Source organism: Salmo salar, chromosome 25, assembly GCF_965601325.2.
Source record: "Salmo salar chromosome 25, fSalSal1, whole genome shotgun sequence".
In the NCBI taxonomy this organism is placed as follows: domain Eukaryota; kingdom Metazoa; phylum Chordata; class Actinopteri; order Salmoniformes; family Salmonidae; genus Salmo; species Salmo salar.
The window spans coordinates 17,722,536-17,734,825 of record NC_138315.1 but is presented as its reverse complement, the minus strand read 5'-3'; the positions used below and the strand labels follow the sequence as shown (position 1 = coordinate 17,734,825).

General features: G+C 38.9%; 1 protein-coding gene across 4 annotated transcripts in view; it reads left to right on the top strand.

Moving 5' to 3' along the window:
- Positions 1 to 906: 906 nt before the first annotated feature.
- The window catches only part of st2 (ST2L protein-like), a 30,244-nt gene continuing 18,860 nt past the window's right edge, over positions 907 to 12,290 (top strand). The window contains exons 1-3 of one of the 4 annotated variants that reach the window (XM_082968795.1): positions 908 to 1,096; positions 5,392 to 5,454; positions 7,184 to 7,295. The gene's annotated coding sequence lies outside the window, so the exon portion shown is untranslated. 4 annotated transcript variants of the gene reach the window in all.

Genomic DNA, 12,290 nt, shown 5'->3' with positions numbered 1-12,290 from the left:
AGTGGCTGGTGATATCTGTTACCAGCATAAACTACCAAGTGAAGTTCTGCAGCAGTTTGGCACCATAGCAGCATACAGTTTTAAGGCCACTCCATCCTCTTCTGCTGGTTCCAGCTCCGTGACAATGCAGTTGGACAGTGAAGATGAAGAGGATTTCCTTGCCAATCTATGATTCATCGTATGCAAGGAGTGGACTTTCTGGAACTGGCGGAGACACACAGCTGATGGTGGCAGTGTGTACTGCAGTGTGTGCGAAAACAGTGGCAATATCTGGAGGAATCCATTGAGCAGCTAGCCAGCCAAGCAGCACAACAACCTGGAGAGAGCTGGAAAGAGATGCCTAGCGCATACATCATTATTTGAGTTAAGTTGCTTGTTCAATAAGATCGCATATATACCTTGTTATTAGCCTGTACCTGTAATTGTTGATCAGTTAGGTAGCATGTTAACGAGCTACCAATACACTGCTTAAAACTATAATGTTCAGAATGTGTAGGTTTACTAGTTAAGAAAATAAATAAAATGTAGTTGTTCAATAATGTGTAATTGTTCAATAATTCAATGTGTTGTGTTTAAAAATAAAAATGTGATCATCTAAAAATGTGTTGTGTTTATATCACTTTTACAAATACAAATATATGATAATAAACAAATAAATCTAAACTAACAAATGTCAAATCATATTTTTTGCCGAGCTGGCCAGTCAATTTGAGTAACGTTATTGTATATTCACGAAATGAAGCAGTTTAACGTTATTACGCAATGACATCACAACGTCAATTAGCAACTTTCAGCAACAAATCGACCTGCCTCTATCAACTTCCGCTGAAAATGAGTTTGCAACACTGCTTCAGAGTAGGCGTCCCCTAACGGAAATAGGAACGTGTCCTAACGCGTACATGGTTCTGCCCACTATGACTCATTTCTTCCTTTTTGAAAGGACAGGATGTTGTCTATCTTGGTTTAGTTATAAACACATTTGGTTAGGCTAGCGGAAAAGCATTTTAGCCAGGTAGCCTAGGACAACAAAAATATAAAGCGTGTACTGTATGACAGAGTGATAAACGCTAATGACAAAACGGTCTCTACAAGTATGGTGAGTCAACATGTTTTTCTTCCTTCACACAGAAATCCTTCACACAGCCACATTATATTTAGCTTACGTTGACTGGACAAAATTATTGTGTATGTTTTAGTTGTCACTGTATTAGACTAAGCAGAGGTGATTTGATTATGTTTAAATGTTAAAGTTGAAATGGTGCTGGAATAGTGGAGGCAGCTCATGGTTTCTTTGTGACTTGCGGTAACTCTCTGTGGTTCTAAGTCAATAGTTGTTTAGTGGTCCGAAAATGTCGGAAACTTACTCGGCCATGCTGTAGGTCATGTAACGGTCTGTTACTGTATATGCATTGTGGACTTCACTGGACAGAGGTTGCTATCTGGTTTTGTGGTAAAACAAAGGTGTGGTTTAATTTATTTTGGTTTTGTCACGGTCGCAAGGCATATGAATTAACAGGTTATAGAACAAACAACGCAATTATCACAACCCATGCACCGCTACGGAGTTACAGTAGGATTTTTCCAATAAAAACATTCCAGTGTTAGAAAATGTCATAACATTAAAACTTCTCTGTATTTGTCCTGGAAATATATACACACAGCTGGGCAACATTCCAAACACTTAAAAGACACGCTAACGCCTCAGCCATCAAATTAAGTGGCTACTTCTGATGATGTCTGACGAGTTGCAGGGCTATGGAGGAAGGAAAATCATTTTTAAATGGACCGCCCTTGCCCGGAAATTCGTCACTCGATCATCCCGCGATGTTTGTGTTTTCAGCTATGGGTAGCTTGTGGGTGCTTTATATGCGCTCCGTCAATGACGTTAAAATGTCAATTGCATCATGTTTACACTGTTGGCTGTGTGCCCACAGTTAAGTTGAAGCATTACATTTTTTATCGCCATTGTGGAACAAATTGTTTTCATCTTGGGAACTATACTATAGTTCCCAAGAATAAATAATACAATATTTGCAAGTTTAATAAATAAATAATAAGTTTAATAAATAAATAATAAAATATTTGCAAGTTTAACCATCAATTGAGTGTTTGGGTTCATCCCAAGACATCCAGTAAATATGAACATAATTATAAAACATGATATAGTGTCTACTATAACCTAGCTAACATTAGCCATAACAAATTGCAATTTGTAACATATCATATGAATTGTAATTTGTAACATAAAATACAAAATGGATGATGGACATCCACAAATTAGTACAATACAAAGTTTAACATATCATACAATTGTTATTTAACTAGGCAAGTCAGTTCAGAACAAATTCTTATTTTACAATGACGGCTTAACCCGGCCAAACCCTCCCCGCTTGTGATACAGCTCAGGATCGAACCAGGGTTTGTAGTGACACCTCTAGCACTGAGATGCAGTGCCTTAGACCCCTGCACCACTCTGGAGACTAAATTGGAGTGTGACGGGTTTACTTTGACAGTGTTTCGTCTCACCCTGAGTCCAGGTTTGTCTACTGTAACAGTTGTATTGACAGTTGAGAGATGTAACAGGAGTTGTAACAGATGTATCGAACGCAGAAGCATCATGGGACAGTAAGTGTTATTAAAATGGGGCCCTCTTAACTATTACTGTAACTAGGAGCAGATTCTTATGGGACCCTCATCTCTTCAGCTTTACAACTAGTTATACTTCAACTAACCCTAACTACTTTTTACCCCCAGCATTCTATATTGAGAAATAAACATGAGGAGTTTATTTTATTTTTTAACAGAGGGCAGATGAATGTGAATCTTTCAGAATCAGTGTCCCTCACCACTTGCCAATCAAAACTTAATACTACCGAGGAGGTGTTGTCTAAGTTCACACACACAATGCAATGAAGCTGCACTCTGTCTGTTAAGACTTGCATGAATCTGTCCTGGTAAAAAAATATTTAACGCTAAAATAAAAATAATAACAAAGGACATCAACATAAGGAGAAAAGATTGTGACGTTGAAACAGGATGGTGTTCTGTAGACTAGTGATGATGTGTTGCTACCATGTTTGCATTTTGCACTAGAGAAATGCCAGTCACCTGTCATCTTTGAGGTCTGCTTTCATGTCAGTTCCAGTTATAAAGGAGTCATCAGCCTCCCTATACACCAACCCCTCAGACCACAGATGGGGTGGGTCACCATTAAGAGTATCATCATAGTGTAAATCGTTGTCCTATGAGTTGATAAACAATGTAACATGTTTTGAAAGCAAGTAGAGGTCGACCGATTATAATTTTTCAACACCAATACTGATTATTGGAGGATGAAAAAAGGCGGGTTTTAAAAAAAAATCGTTTTTTATATATATTTTATTTTATTTATGTATTAAGTTAAAATAAGTGTTCATTGGTCATTCAGTATTGTTGTAATTGTCATTATTACAAGTTATATATATATTACTTGTAATAATGACAATTACAACAATACTGAATGACCAATGAACACCTATTTTAACTTAATACATAAATAAAATAAAATTAGTCTCAAATAAATAATGAAACATGTTCAATTTGGTTTAAATAATGCAAAAACACAGTGTTGGAGAAGAAAGTAAAAGTGCAATATGTGCCATGTAAAAAAGCTAACGTTTAAGTTCCTTGCTCTGAACATGAGAACGTATGAAAGCTGGTGGTTCCTTTTAACATGAGTCTTCAATATTCCCAGTTAAGAACTTTTAGGTTGTATTTATAGGAATTATGACGTGTCGTCTATTTCTCTCTATACCATTTGTATTTCATATACTTTTGACTATTGGATGTTCTTATAGGCACTTTAGTATTGCCAGCCTAATCTCGGGAGTTGATAGGCTTGGAATCATAAACAACGCTGTCCATCAAGCATTGCTAAGAGCTGCTGGCAAACGCAGTGAAGTGCTGTTTGAATGAATGCTTACGAGCATGCTGCTGCTCAGTCAGACTGCTCTATCAAATATCAAATCATAGACTTAATTAAAGTATAATAACACAGAAATACGAGCCTTTGGTCATTAATATGGTCAAATCTGGAAACCTATCATTTCGAAAAAAAAATGTTTATTCTTTCAGTGAAATATGGAACCGTTCTGTATGTTATCGAACGGGTGGCAATCCTAAGTCTAAATATTGCTGTTACATTGCACAACCTTCAATGTTATGTCATAATTATGTAAAATTCTGGCAAATTAATTAGGGTCTTTGTTAGGAAGAAATGGTCTTCACACAGTTTGCAACGAGCCAGGCGGCCCAAACTGCTGCATATACCCTGACTCTGCTTGCACTGAACGCAAGAGAAATTAAACAATTTCCCTAGTTAGTATTGCCTACTAACATGAATTTCTTTTAACTAAATATGCAGGTTTAAAAAATATATATACTTCTGTGTATTGACTTTAAGAAAGGCATTGTGGTTAGGTACATTTGTGCATCGGTTGTGCTTTTTTCGCGAATGTGCTTTTGTTAAATCACCACCCGTTTGGCGAAGTTGAAGTAGGCTGTGATTCGATGATGAATTAACAGGCACCGCGCTGATTATATGCAACGGAAGACAAGCTATTTAACCTAGTTATATCATCAAACATGTGTAGTTAACTAGTGATTATGTGAAGATTGATAGTTTTTTGTAAGATAAGTTTATTGCTAGCTAGCAACTTACCTTGGCTCCTTGCAGCCACAAGGTCCTTTTGATGCTGCACTCACGTAACAGGTGGTCAGCCTGCCACGCAGTCTCCTCGTGGATTGCAATGTAATTGGCCATAATCGGCATCCAAATAGGCCGATTTACCGATTGTTATGAAACCTTGAAATCGGCCCAAATTAATCGGCCATGCCGATTTAATCGGTCGATCTCTAAAGCAAGTGCAGTTGCAGTGCCTGAGAGGGTGGCGATTTGCCCTACAATGATTAGCAGTCAAATAAAATGAGAGAAATTAAATAATAAGAACTATTCCTTCCTGTGCAATTCAGGACCCATAAGTAGCTTTAGTAACGTCGTGTTACACATTGGTGGCTACTGATAATTAGATCCTATTGATCCTCGCACCTCAACATATAGCTGGGCCTAATAAACCCCAAAACATGTCAGTACTACCCCAGTGGAGTGTGTCTGAATAGAAGACTGTAATGGAGGGAGAGATGAGGTGGGGAGGGAACCTAGCAACCAACCAACCAACCAACCAATCAAACAATCACACTAGCCTAAGCAAACTTGAATTAAGGCAAACATTACTACAGTCTAGAGCTGAAGAGCAGAATCAAATGTAATTTCAGTAATGAGGTTGCATGTGGACAGTAGTAAGTCCCATGTTCCATACACTAATGCCACTACCAACCCCATCACTGTTTTAGGAGAAAAGGGGATGGCAGTGAGACCAGCAGCTCTCTGCTTCGATCATTAGAAGAACTCATTCAGTAAGTACTGCATTTCAACTATAAAGGGTAGCTGGGGGTTAGGGTTATTGTTGATCAAGGTTATTATAAGAGGTCACACTAACACTGGGGGTGGTTTAGCATGTTTAACCTCTTACATCTAGACGTTCCGCTAGCAGAACACCTGCTCCAATATCCAATGATGGGCGTGGCGCGAAATACAAATAAGTCCTCGAAAATCCGAAAACTTCAATTTTTCAAACATATGACTATTTTACACCATTTTAAAGACAACACTCTCCTTAATCTAACCACACTGTCCGATTTCAAAAAGGCTTTACAGCGAAAGCAAAACATTAGATTATGTCAGCAGAGTACCCAGCCAGAAATAATCAGACACCCATTTTTCAAGCTAGCATATAATGTCACAAAAAACAAAACCACAGCTAATTGCAGCACTAACCTTTGATGATCTTCATCAGATGACACTCCTAGGACATTATGTTATACAATACATGCATGTTTTGTTCAATCAAGTTCATATTTATATCAAAAAACAGCTTTTTACATTAGCATGTGACGTTCAGAACTAGCATACCCACCGCAAACTTCCGGTGAATTTACTAAATTACTCACGATAAACGTTCACAAAAAACATAACAATTATTTTAAGAATTATAGATACAGAACTCCTTTATGCAATCGCTATGTCCAATTTTAAAATAGCTTTTCGGTGAAAGCACATTTTGCAATATTCTGAGTAGATAGCTCGCCATCACAGGCTAGCTATTTTGACACCCACCAAGTTTGGCCCTCACCAAAGTCAGATTTACTGTAAGAAAAATTTGATTACCTTTGCTGTTCTTCGTCAGAATGCACTCCCAGGACTTCTACTTCAATAACAAATGTTAGTTTGGTTCCAAATAATCCATAGTTATATCCAAATAGCGGCGTTTTGTTGTGCGTTCAAGACACTATCCGAAGGGTGACGCGCCCGGCGCGTTTCGTGACAAAAAAATTCAAAATATTCCATTACCGTACTTCGAAGCATGTCAAACGTTGTTTAAAATCAATTTTTATGCGATTTTTTTTTATTATTTAAAAAAAAAAATTGTTTGTTTTTTTTTTCTCGTAAAAAAGCGATAATATTCCGACCGGGAAACCCTGTTTTCGTTCAAAGACTGAAAATAAAAACATGGTGTCGGCTCGTGCACGCGCCCCCAGTCTCATTGTTCTCAGATCGACCACTATCCAAATGCGCTACTGTTTTTCAGCCATGGCCTGCAAAGGCATCATTCAACGTTTTGCCGCCTTCTGAGAGCCTATGGGAGCCGTAGGAAGTGTCACGTTACAGCAGAGATCCTCAGTTTTCAATAAAGAGATTGTAGAAGGCCAAGAAATGGTCAGAGAGGGCACTTCCTGTAAGGAATCTTCTCAGGTTTTGGCCTGCCAAATGAGTTCTGTTATACTCACAGACACCATTCAAACAGTTTTAGAAACTTTGGAGTGTTTTCTATCCAAAGCTAATAATTATATGCATATTCTAGTTTCTGGGCAGGAGTAATAATCAGATTAAATCGGGTACGTTTTATATCCGGCCGTGAAAATACTGCCCCCTATCCATAACAGGTTAAACCAGAGCAGAGATGGCAGGAGAACAAGTTCATAGTTCACTCAGGAACTGGCATGGTAATATGTGTGCAGATATCTAGTTGTGAGCAAGCAATGGAGAATGCTGTAAAAACCTACATGCATAAAATAATAATTACAGTCAGAAGCCGGGGGCGTTGGAACAGTGGAGTGAAATATCATGAAAAAGATCATCAAGGACATCAACCACCCGAGCCACTGCCTGTTCACCCCACTATCATCCAGAAGCCGAGGTCAGTACAGGTGCATCAAAGCTGGGACCGAGAGACTGAAAAACAGCTTCTATCTCAAGGCCATCAGACTGTTAAACAGCCATCACTAGCACATTAGAGGCTGCTGCCTGTAGGCATATACTAGAAATCACTGGCCACTTTAAGGAAGGGAACACTAGGCACTAATAATGTTTACATATCTTGTGTTACTCATCTCATTTGTATATACTATATTCTATACTATTCTACGGTAATTTACTCACTTAACAATGTTTACATATCTTGCATTACTCATCTCATATGTATATACTGTATTCTATACTATTCTTCGGTATCTTAGTCTGTTCTGCTCTGACATCACTCGTCCATATGTATATAGTCTTAATTCATTCCTACTTAGATTTGTGTGTATTGGGTATATGTTGTGTAATTTGTAAGATATTACTACACTGTCGAAGCTAGAAGCACAAGCAATTTGCTACACCCGCAATAACATCTGCTAATCACGTGTATGTGACCAATAAAATTTGATTTGATGTCAATGATGGATATCATAAGGTGAATGCACACATAAGGTAAGTCGCTCTGGATAAGAGCGTCTGCTAAATGACTTAAATGTAAAATGTAAATGTATATGATAACAGATGTTAGTAAGTAGATAGTTCAAAAGGCACTCTCACATCTGAGCTATCTTTGTTGCAGGTGCATGGTAACAGTTGAGTAAGATGAGAAAATAGAAGAAACCCACACATTGCTCTTCCTAGTACCATTGTTCTTTATTAAGCTTTACATATCGGCCTCAAGGCCTTCGTCAGAGCTTTGACGAATGCCATGCTTAATAAAGAGCAGTGATACTAGCAAGAGCAGTGTGCGGGATTCTTCTTTTTTCTTAGTAAGTAGTTAGTTACCATGTAGTTAAATGAATACAGAGCCCTTACTGTAGTCTTAACACATAGAACCCTGACTCAGTATTTAAAACACTGGAAGTCCCATCTCTGCTGTTCAACATAGCGCAGTTGAAAATAAGTCCCTTAGTAATATTCAACAGCAGCCAAACTCTAGTTGATTGTCTTGGTAAGAATGCATAGACTAGTAGAATCATAGAACCCCCCATTATATTTGCTCATGAATAAAAATGGCTCCCACAGCAGAGAGATGAAGCACAGTGAAAATAAACATATTTTTTGCTCAGAGATAAAGAGGAAACCTGGCTTGTAGTAGAGCGAGAGGGAGATATACTGTACTACAGTCAGGTCCATAAGTATTTGGACAGTGACACAATTTGCATCATTTTGGCTCTGTACGCCACCACAATGGATTTGAAAGGAAAACAATCAAGATGTGCTTTAAGTGTAGACTTTCATCTTTAATTGAAGGGTTTTGTCAAAATTGTTTTAACCGTGTAGGAATTACAACCAGTTTTATACATAGCCCCCCAATTTTAGGGGCTAGAGTAATTGGACAAACTAACATAATCATAAATTAAATTGTGAGTTTTAATACTTGGTTGCATATCCTTTGCAGTCAATGACTGCATGAAGTCTTTTGCCTTCGGTTTTACTTTCAGGAAGTGAAATGCATGGTTCAATTGGATTCAGGTCAGGTGATTGACTTGGCCGTTGCAGAACATTCCACTTCTTTGCCTTAAAAAAATTATTGGGTTGCTTTCGCAGTATGCTTCGGGTCATTGTCCATCTGCACTGTGAAGCGCTGTCCAATGAGTTTTGAAGCCTTTGGCTGAATCTGAGCACATAATATAGCCCTAAACACTTCAGAATTCATCCTGCTGCTTTTGTCAGCATTCACATCGTCAATAAATACAAGGGAATCAGTTCCAGTGGCAGCCATATATCCCCACGCCATAACACTACCTCCACCATGCTTCACAGATGAGGTGGTATGCTTCGGATCATGAATAGTTCCTTTCCTTCTCCATACTCTTCTCTTCCCATCAGATGATACAAAGATCAACTTGTACCAGAATGTCTATAGGATGATGTTCCAGAACTGTACAAGCTTTTTTAGATGTTTTTTTGGCCAACTCATTTGGTCTTCCTCTTTTTGAGGCTTACCAATCTTGTGGTAAACCCTCTCTCTGTATTTACTCTGAAGTCTTCTCTTGATTGTTCACTTTGACACAGATACGCCTACCTCTTGGAGGGTGTTCTTGATCTGGCCAACTGTTGTGAAGGGTGTTTTCTTCACCATGGAAAGAATTCTTCTGTCATCCACCACAGTTGTTTTCCATAGTCTTCCAGGCCTTTGGTGTTCCTGAGCTCACCAGTGTGTTCTTTCTTTTTAAGAATATACCAAATAGTTGATTTGGCCACACCTAATGTTTTTGCTATCTCTCTGATGGGTTTGTTTAGATTTTTCAGCCTAATGATGGCTTGCTTCACTGGCAGTGACAGCTCTTTGGACTTCATATTGAGGATTAACAGCAACAGATTCCAATTGCAAATGCCACACTTGAAATCAACTCTAGACCTTTTATCTGCTTACTTGTAAATGAACTAATGAGGGAATAACACACGCCTGGCCATGGAACAGCTGAGAAGCCAATTGTCCAATTACTTTTGGTCCCTTAAAAAGGGGGGGACCACATATAAAAAGGGCTGTAATTCCTACACCTTTCACCCAATTTGGATGTAAATACTCTTAAATTAAAGCTGAAAGTCTGCACATTCAGCTCATATTCATTATTTAATTTCAATATGCTATGGTAGACAGCTAAAATAATAACTTGGTCAATGTCCAAATATTTATGGACCTGACTGTATATTTTACAAGAGGTGAACATGGTAGGAACACCTCCTCAACCTCATATAAAAACACAATTCTAAAGAACGTTATGGAGAGAGGAAAGCTGCTGATAGGCTTGCTTTCAAAGGGCATTGGTGGCTCATCTCCTCCCTGGTTGGCTGAGAGGACCGAAGCATATGACGAGGAGAAAGTGGGTGGTCCGTGCTATCTGGGATCCTTGGGATCCCTACCCTCAATTGAAGTTGAAATGTATAATGGTTAAGGGAAGGGTTAAGGTTATTGTTAGGTAAGGGTTATGGTTAAGGTTAGAGCAAGGGTAGGGTTTAAGGTCAGGGTTTAGTGTAGGGATGTCCCAAGGATTCTGGATAGCACCGACTGAGTGTGTACTTCTAGCTCAGAACAGGAAGTGGGCAGAAGTAAGCAGACATTACTGGTGTCCAGGTCTCTACAATCCCACTGGGCAAAAACGGGTTGAATCAACGTTGTTTCCATGTCATTTCAACAAAGAAAATGAATGTGATTATGTTAAATCAACATGGAATATTGATTGGATTTGCAAAAAGTAATCAACGGAAGGGAGTTTCGTCTTAAAAAAAACAACATAAATCCAATGACATGGTGACGTGTTTTTGGGATTTCAGGTTGAATTCACGTTAGTTGACAACTCAACCAAATGTAGATAAAAACTATACATTTAACTGATCTCTGTGCCCAGTGGGATGTTTGTCTTTCCGAATACACTGTCGCTACAATGGGACATTGAATCACCCATTCATTTCATATACAGTCGCAACTCCTAGTCAATTGAAACTGAGATTATCTTTATTCCCACCCCTTCCCTCATCTTCCTCTATAGATGATTATATATAAATAAATACACACTGATATCAAGTTCAGATACAGGAAATCTTTACTGTCCCAATACAGACATTTGATTGCAGCTGTATAAATACAATAGACAAAAGTATACTACAAATCAAGTAAACAAAATCATAAAAACGTAGGCAATTGACCAAAGGTAATTAGGAAACCATGTTAGTTTTTCTCAAAAGTTAGTCTTTTAAAAATCCAAAGGTGCAGAATTATGTGCAATTACTCTCCTTTATGCATATTTCACCAAACAACTTCATACATATCAAATATTTTAGTTTGATTATGATTTTTTTGTTTTACATTTTGTAGGCGGGATTCATTTATCGGTATCATCACAATCCAAATCCATGTATTCAATACATGCAGTGCATTTGGAAAGTATTCAGTCTCCTTCACTTTTCCACATTTTGTTATGTTACAGCCTTATTTGAAAATGTATTAAATAATTTTTTCCCTCATCAATATACGCAACATATCCCATAATGACAAAACGAAAACAGGTTTTTAGAAATTATTGCAAATGTATTATAAATACAAAATTGTCCGTAGAGCCCCGAGACAGGATGGTGTTGAGTCGCAGAAAGTTTCTTCAGCATTGAAGGTCCCCAAGAATACAGTGGCCTCCATCATTCTTAAATGGAAGAAGTTTGGAACCGCCAAGACTCTTCTTAGAGCTGTCCGGCCGATCAAACTGAGCAATCAGGTGAGAACGGCCTTGGTCAGGGAGGTGACCAAGAACCTGATGGTCACATTGAAAAAGCTCCAGAGTTCCTCTGTGGAGATGGGAGAACCTTCCAGAAGGACAACCATCTCTGGAGCACTCCACCAATCAGGCCTTCATGGTATTGGCCAGACAGAAGCCACTCCTCAGTAAAAGGCGCAGGACAGCCTGCTTGGAGTTGGCAAAAAAGGCACCTACAGGACTCTCAGATCATGAGAAACAAGATTCTCTGGTCTGATGAAACCAAGATTGAACTCTTTGGCCTGAATGCCAAGCATCATGTCTGGAGGAAACCGGGCACCGCTCATCACCTGGCCAATATTCCCTACGGTTATGCATGGTGGTGGCAGCATCATGCTGTCGGGATGTTTTTCAGCGGCAGGGACTGGGAGACCAGTCAGGATCGAGGTAAAGATGAACAGAGCAAAGTACAGAGAGCTCCTTGATGAAAACCTTCTCCAGAGCGCTCAGGACCTCAGACGGGGGCAAAGGTTCACCTTCCAACAGGACATTGACCCTAAGCACACAGCCAAAAAAATGCAGGAGTGGCTTCGGGACAATTCTCTGAATGTCCTTGAGTGGCCCAGCCAATGCCTGGACTTGAACCCGATCGAATATCTCTGGAGAGACTTGTGCAGCAACGCTCCCCATCCAACCTG